Source organism: Pongo abelii, chromosome 2, assembly GCF_028885655.2.
Source record: "Pongo abelii isolate AG06213 chromosome 2, NHGRI_mPonAbe1-v2.0_pri, whole genome shotgun sequence".
Classification (NCBI taxonomy): Eukaryota; Metazoa; Chordata; class Mammalia; order Primates; family Hominidae; genus Pongo; species Pongo abelii.
Genome location: NC_085928.1, coordinates 143,175,735 through 143,184,388, shown reverse-complemented (window position 1 = coordinate 143,184,388; position 8,654 = coordinate 143,175,735).

Genomic DNA, 8,654 nt, shown 5'->3' with positions numbered 1-8,654 from the left:
GTCCCAGGAATATGTCAGGGCCCTGCAAGAGTCAGACTGAGGCCAGCTGTGCTCACACACACTGATGACACGATAACACTAATGGACAAGTATGGGAAAGAGGCAAAGCCTCATTCTTAGACTCTCCCAAACCTCTCCTCACCATAAACCCAGGCCCATGTTCTGTTGCCCAGGCAGGGTTAGCACAAGGAAGAGGCAGTCAGGTCCTGTGTGTCTCCAGAGAGGGGCCTCTCATGGGTGAGACCCCACTGGGTGAGCAACGGACTCTGGACAGCATTCCCCTCTCAGGCTGGAGATACCCTACAGCCAGCAGCACCAGCTGAGTTTCTATTAAAATGTGCAAAGTTTACAGTCGCCCAGGAAAAGCCGATTTCCCAGCCCTCAGGAGTTAGCATCAGAGACAGCCTCCTTCAATCCAAAGAGCTCCAGCAACTTTGTTCCCTACTAAGTGTAATGCTGACAGGGCCCCTGCCACCCACACCCACCATTGCTGCAGTGTTGGACCGGAGACACTGGTCCCCAGGGAGAACACACCATCTTTTGACCCATAGAATTCTGCCATGATGGGCTTAAGGCTGTAGGGGGCCAGGCCTGCCTCAAACACTAAACCTCTATCAATGGTCACAGCATCTGCTTCATTTGCCTGAAAGAGAAGGGATCAAACCATGCATGACGCCCATCACCTCTGAGAAAGACTCCTCTAACCCTCTGCTAGAGACACTTGCTCAATAGACACTTGCATGACTCAAGCCTCCTTCACCTCCATCACGTCACTGCTCAAAAGTCATCTCCTCAGTGAGGCCTTTCCTGACCACAGTCTTCAAAATACCCCCTCCTGTATGCTGGATGCCACTTTGTTTTCCTTCTGAGCCTTATCAACCACGTGACAAACTCTGTTTATTGTTTGTCCTCCCCTCTGGAATGTAAGCTCCATGAAGGTGGAGGCATGTTTGTCTGTTCTATTCCCTACTCAATCCCAGCACCTAGAGGAGCACCTAGCACAGGTAGGTGTTCAGTAAACATTTGTTGGGTATGTGAGTGAATGCATTGTAGAATATTTCCATCCATAAGAAGTCAGATTTGGCACTCTCAAATGTGGATTCCCTTGGCAGGGATCTGTCAGCCAAAAGTTCCTTCCTTCAAGAAGCAAGCAACTTCACAGCCTCTTCTCCACAATGAGGTTGGATCATTTCCCTACCCATCATGGAAATCATTCTTTTTATTCATTTATTAATTGACATTAAAGCAACTTGAGTTTTTCTGAATTTACTATTATGTTTCTGTATGCCTCCCTTTTCCTCCATCCCACTTTGTCTTATAAATATTTTACAATATATATTCATATATGTATGTATATTTGTATCTATGTGTGTTTGTATAAAGTTAGGACTCTATTAAATGCATGCATCAGAAACTGACACGAATTACCTTAAGAAAAGGAGAGATTTAGTGTACAGGTAAAAGGGCAAGAAGGCCGCTGGGCCTTGTGAACACCATCAAGATGAGAAGCAGCGAGAATTGACATGGGTTTCAGTCCATCCCGTGGGCTCCAGCTCACGATTATGGCCTCCAGGTAGTTCTTGCCTTTTCCCACTTTACATATATCTTTCTTTCCTGACTGACTCCTCTTCAAACCCCAATAACAGATGCAAAAAGACAACAGTCTTATAGAGACTGCTTAACTAGCACCCACAACTGTATAAGGTCAAACTCCTCTAACAAATCTCTCCCTCTCTCTTCCCATAAACAAACACACACACACACACACACACACACACACACTACAAAAATAGATGAAAATTTATGCACATCTTTATGACCCTTACTGAATATTTCTAAATTGGTTTCCAGAAATGATATAGAAATGTATGATTTATAATGCCAATAGCAATGCATACCAATTTCACTGCAAACCTACCAGTGAGAAGTGTTATCACTTTAGAAATGTCATTACATTACTAAATATAAACTGTTACTTTTAGAATGGTTTTATTTGCATTTATTTGTTTATTAAAAAGGATGAACATTTTTCCTTTATTGTTAATATTCTTAGTTGTAATGTCTTTTCTGCAAATGGCTTGTTTATAGTTTTTTTATTCTTCAGCATTTCTTATAAGTTTAAATGACATCTTTATATAGTTTGTGGTTTTGTTATAGCTAATGTGATTTTTTTTGGCATGCTTAGGGCTTTTTAAAAACATTTCTTTGTCATGGTTTAAAATTTTTTACATTTCCAAATTTGTCTACTTTTGTAATTTATCTAGTTATGTCTATGTCTTTTAATCAAGTTGAGTCAAGCTGGGAATTTATTTTGGTGAATGGATTAAGAAGCTCACTTGATTATTTTTTCTGAATGGCTACCCAGTTGTCCAACTAAAGACTCCTTTCTCAGTCATTTGTTTGGCAAGTTTGCCTTATTATACTTATCTAAATCTAGTATACATGTATCAAAACACCACATTTACCCCATAAATATGTACAATTATTATTTGTCAAATAAAAATTCAATTTAATTTGATTTAAAGAACAAATCCACTTGTATCTTACCTAAATTTATTAAGCCTAGGACCCTCGTGCCCTAATGTCTATCACAGTTTGCATCTATATCATATCATGTAGATAATTAGGTAGTTGAATGGATATACAGAAAGCTGACAATGTATCTGAATTTTGTTCTCTTCCGGGTCTTCTATATATCTGCCAGTATCCTGTCCTGTGCAACACTGTTATTTAAATATGGTATAGTTTTAGGTAGGACTCAGCCACTCCCCTGCTACTTTTCTTTTTCATAATACAACTTTAAAATTTCAGCATGTACTTTTTCTCAAGAATTTTATAAATATTTTATTGATTCTTTTAAAAAGTCTGTATTTTGATTAAACTTATACTAAATTTATGAGTTAACTTTGGGAGAGTATGCAAGTATGTGATATTTAGTCTTTCCATCTGGGAATACAGCATGTGTTTTCATTTGTTAATAAATATTATTCACTTGTTACAGACTTTTATATTTTATTTATTTATTTATTATTTTATTTATTTATTTATTTTGAGACAGAGTCTCGCTCCGTTGCCCAGGCTGGAGTGTAGTAGCACAATCTTGGCTCACTGCAACCTCTGCCTCCTGGGTTATCCTGCTTCAGACTCCCAAGTAGCTGGGACTACAGGTGTGTGCCACCATGCCGGGCTAATTTTTGTATTTTTCTAAATGGCTAGAGATGGGGTTTCACCATGTTGGCCAGGCTGGTCTCAAGCACCTGACCTCAAGTGATCCACCCGTCTTGGCCTCCCAAAGTGCTGGGATTACAGGTGTGAGCCACCACACCCAGCCTATATTATATTGGTAAAAGCCTTGCAGACCTCTCATATAATATTTTTCCAGAAACATTTTTCTTTTTATTATTTTAAATGTAAATGAGATAACAATTTTGGGATTTTTTTCACAATTAACAATTGTTGGTATATGAAAACGACTTTATGATACATTTATCTTTTGCCAAACTAATGTATTCATTAATAAATAATTATAGCAACATTTCTCTTGATTCTACTGTATTTTCTAGGCATTCCACCATCTGAAAATATTGGTGTTTTTGTTCGTTTCTTCTATCTTATATGCATTTTTTATCTTATTGCACTACCATAACTTCCAAAAACATTTAGTAATAATACTGACACTAGGGCTTCTTGTTTATTTCTGAGTCTTTATAGATTCTCTTTCAATGTAATGCTAGCTTTGCTTGACACAGGTATTTTACTGAGATTGAATCCTTCTCTATTAGTTATTTAATTATGATTAGGATTATGATTTTTGCTATCAATGAATGTTGAGCGGCTACATTTTTCTCTACCCACAGTCCTTGCATTTTCAGATCTTTGGCTTGTTTCTTTCTCCTCTAAAGCATGGTCTGGTTCCTGTGGGGAGAAAGCAATAAACAACAGCAAGTGCAGAAAAACAAAACGAAAGTATAGGCTCTCTTCCATTCTGTTTTAGGCAGCAGTGACTTAACTGCGATGGCCTCAATGTACTCAAGGGAAGACATTCTCTCCACGCAGGTGACAAGGGGACCATCTGCCGGGAACACTTTTTTCATATTGTCTCGGAAACTGGTGCAATTCATGGCCTCGTGATCTGACACGGCACACCATCTTCCAGTTTTCTCAGGAGCGGCCAGGCACAGCCCTAGGAGAGAGAGGCCAGAGGTGTAAGGGACCCACAGCACTCACTCTTCTGTGCTGGCAGAAGAGGTTAAAGACAAGATAAACGGTCAGCTGAGAAGGGTACACACAAATTCCATAGGCTGCCTGGCTCACATGAATTCTCTGGGCCCATTTCTTTGATTCTGCCCCACCCCTCAGCTAAAAAAGCCAAAAGATTCCACCAAAAGTTAAACATAGAATTAGCATATAGTACAGCAATTTCACTTTTAGGTATATATCCAAAAGATTGACAACAGGGACTCAAAGGAACACAAGCACACGAATGTTCACAGCAGCACTATTCACAATAGCTGAATGGTGGAAACAACCCAAATGTGCATCAACAGATGAATGCATGAACAAAATGGGGAACAGCCAGATGATGGAATATTATTCCGTCATGAAAAGAATGAAGTACTGCTACATGCTGCATGAACCTCGAAAACTCCAACTTCAGTGAAAGGAGCCAGACACAAAAGGCTACCCATGATATGATTCCATTTATATGAATATCTAGACTAGGTACATCTATAGAGACAGGAAGGAAATTAATTGGTGGTTGCCATGTGCTGGGGGTGACGAAAATGGGTACTGACTGTATAATGGGTATGTGGTTTTCTTTTAGGGTGGTGAAAATGTTTTGGAGCTAGATGGAGGTGGTGGTTGTACAACATTTCCAATGCCCTAAATACCACTGATTTGTACACTTTTGAATAGTTAAATTGTGTTATGTGAATCTCACCTCAAAAAGGAAGAAAAAAAGAAAGCTTCCTACCTTCGTAGGTAGGGCCTAGTGATTTAGTCAGAATCTTTTTTTTTTTTAATTATACTTTAAGTTCTAGGGTACATGTGCACAACGTGCAGGTTTGTTACATATGTATACATGTGCCATGTTGATGTGCTGCACCCACTAACTCGTCATTTACATTAGGTATATCTCCTAATGCTATCCCTCCCCACTCCCCCCACTCCAAAACAGGCCCCAATGTGTGATGTTTCCCATCCTGTGTCCAAGGTTCTCATTGTTCAATTCCCACCTATGAGTGAGAACATGTGCTATTTGGTTTTCTGTCCTTGCGATAGTTTGCTCAGAATGATGGTTTCCAGCTTCATCCATGTCCCTACAAACAACATAAACTCATCCTTTTTTATGGCTGCATAGTATTCCATGGTGTATATGTGCCACATTTTCTTAATCCAGTCTATCATTGATGAACATTTGGGTTGGTTCCAAGTCTTTGCTATTGTGAATAGTGCCACAAGAAACATATGTGTGCATGTGTCTTTATAGCAGCATGATTTATAATCCTTTGGGTATATACCCAGTAATGGGATGGTTGGGTCAAATGGTATTTCTAGTTCTAGATCCTTGAGGAATCGCCACACTGTCTTCCACAATGGCTGAACTAACTGACACTCCCATCAACAGTGTAAAGGCATTCCTATTTTTCCACATCCTCTCTAGCACCTGTTGTTTCCTGACTTTTTAATGATCACCATTCTAACTGGTGTGAGCTGGTGTCTCATTGTGGTTTTGATTTGCATTTCTCTGATGGCCAGTGATGATGAGCATTTTTTCATGTGTCTGTTGGTTGCATGAATGTCTTCTTTTGAGATGTGTCTGTTCATATCCTCTGCCCACATTTTGACGGAGTTGTTTGATTTTTTCTTGTAAATTTGTTTAAGTTCTTTGTAGAATCTGGTTATTAGCCCTGTGTCAGATGGGTAGATTGCAAAAGTTTTCTCCTATTCTGTAGGTTGCCTGTTCACTCTGATGGTAGTTTCTTTTGCTGTGCAGAAGCTCTTTAGTTTAATTAGATCCCATTTGTCAGTGTTGGCTTTTGTTGCCATTGCTTTTGGTGTTTTAGACATGAAGTCCTTGCCCATGCCTAAGTCCTGAATGGTATTGCCTAGGTTTTCTTCTAGGGTTTTTATGGTTTTAGGTCTAACATTTAAGTCTTTAATCCATCTTGAATTAATGTTTTTATAAGGTGTAAGGGAGGGATCCAGTTTCAGCTTTCTACATATGGCTAGCCAGTTTTCCCATCACCATTTATTAAATAGGGAATCCTTTCCCCATTTCTTGTTTTTGTCAGGTTTGTCAAAGATCAGATGGTTGTAGATGTGTGTGGTATTATTTCTGAGGACTCTGTTCTGTTCCATTGGTCTATATCTCTCTTTTGGTACTAGTACCATGCTGTTTTGGTTACTGTAGCCATGTAGTATAGTTTGAAGTCAGGTAGCAGGATGCCTCCAGCTTTGTTCTTTTGGCTTAGGATTGTCTTGGCAATGCAGGCTCTTTTTTGGTTCCATATGAACTTTAAAGTAGTTTTTTCCAATTCTGTGAAGCAAGTGATTAGTAGCTTGATGGGGATAGCACTGAATCTATAAATTACCTTGGGCAGTATGGCCATTTTCATGAAATTGATTCTTCCTATCCAAGAGCACGGAATGTTCTTCCATTTGTTTGTGTCCTCTTTTATTTCATTGAGTAGTGATTTGTAGTTTTTGAAGAGGTCCTTCACATCCCTTGTAAGTTGGATTCCTAGGTATTTTATTCTCTTTGAAGCAATTGTGAATGGGAGTTCACTCATGATTTGGCTCTCTGTTTGTCTGTTATTAGTGTATAGGAATGCTTGTGATTTTTGCACGTTGATTTTGTATCCTGAGACTTTGCTGAAGTTGCTTATCAGCTTAAGGAGATTTTGGGCTGAGACGATGGGGTTTTCTAAATATACAATCATGTCATCTGCAAACAGGGAGAATTTGACTTCTTCTTTTCCTAATTGAATACCCTTTATTTCTTTCTCCTGCCTGATTCCCCTGGCCAGAACTTCCAACACTATGTTGAATAGGAGTGGTGACAGGGCATCCCTGTCTTGTGCCAGTTTTCAAAGGGAACGCTTCTAGTTTTTGCCCATTCAGTATGATATTGGCTGTGGGTTTGTCATAAATAGCTCTTATTATTTGGAGATACGTCCCATCAATACCTAATTTATTGAGAGTTTTTAGCATGAAGGTTGTTGAATTTTGTCAAAGGCCTTTTCTGCATCTATTGAGATAATCATGTGGTTTTTGTCTTTGGTTCTGTTTATATGCTGGATTAGTTTATTGATTTGCATATGTTGAACCAGCCTTGCATCCCAAGGATGAAGCCCACTTGATCATGGTGGATAAGCTTTTTGATGTGCTGCTGGATTCGGTTTCCCAGTATTTTACTAAGGATTTTTGCGTTGATGTTCATCAGGGATATTGGTCTAAAATTCTCTTTTTTTGTTGTGTCTTTGCCAGGCTTTGGTATCAGGATGATGCTGGCCTCATAAAATGAGTTACGGAGGACTCCCTGTTTTTCTATTGATTGGAATAGTTTCAGAAAGAATGGTACCAGCTCCTCTTCGTACCTCTGGTAGAATTCGGCTGTGAATCTGTCTGGTCCTGGACTTTTTTTGGTTGGTAGGCTATTAATTATTGCTTCAATTTCAGAGCTTGTTATTGGTCTATTCAGGGATTCAACTTCTTCCTGGTTTAGTCTTGGGAGGGGGTATGTGTCCAGGAATTTATCCATTTCTTCTAGATTTTCTAGTTTATTTGTGTAGAGGTGTTTATAGTATTCTCTGATGGTAGTTTGTATTTCTGTGGGATCGGTGGTGACATCCCCTTTATCATTTTTTATTGCGTCTATTTGATTCTTCTCTTTCTTCTTTATTAGTCTTGCTAGCGGTCTATCAATTTTGTTGATCTTTTCAAAAAACCAGCTCCTGGATTCATTGATTTTTTGAAGGGTTTTTTTTGTGTCTCTATCTCCTTCAGTTCTGCTCTGATCTTAGTTATTTCTTGCCTTCTGCTAGCTTTTGAATGTGTTTGCTCTTGCTTCTCTAGTTCTTTTAATTGTGATGTTAGGGTGTCAATTTTAGATCTTTCCTGCTTTCTCTTGTGGGCATTTAGTGCTACAAATTTCCCTCTACATACTGCTTTAAATGTGTCCCAGAGATTCTGGTACATTGTGTCTTTGTTCTCACTGGTTTCAAAGAACATCTTTATTTCTGCCTTCATTTCATTATGTACCCAGTAGTCATTCAGGAGCAGGTTGTTCTGTTTCCATGTAGTTGGGCAGTTTTGAGTGAGTTTCTTAATCCTGAGTTCTAGTTTGATTGCACTGTGGTCTGAGAGACAGTTTGTTATAATTTCTGTTCTTTTATATTTGCTGAGGATTGCTTTACTTCCAACTATGTGGTTAATTTTGGAATAAGTGAAATGTGGTTCTGAGAAGAATGTATATTCTGTTGATTTGGGGTGGAGAGTTCTGTAGATGTCTATTAGGTCCGCTTGGTGCAGAGCTGAGTTCAAGTCCTGGATATCCTTGTTAACTTTCTGTCTCATTGATCTGTCTAATGTTGACAGTGGGGTGTTAAAATCTCCCATTATTATTGTGTGGGAGTCTAAGTCTCTTTGTA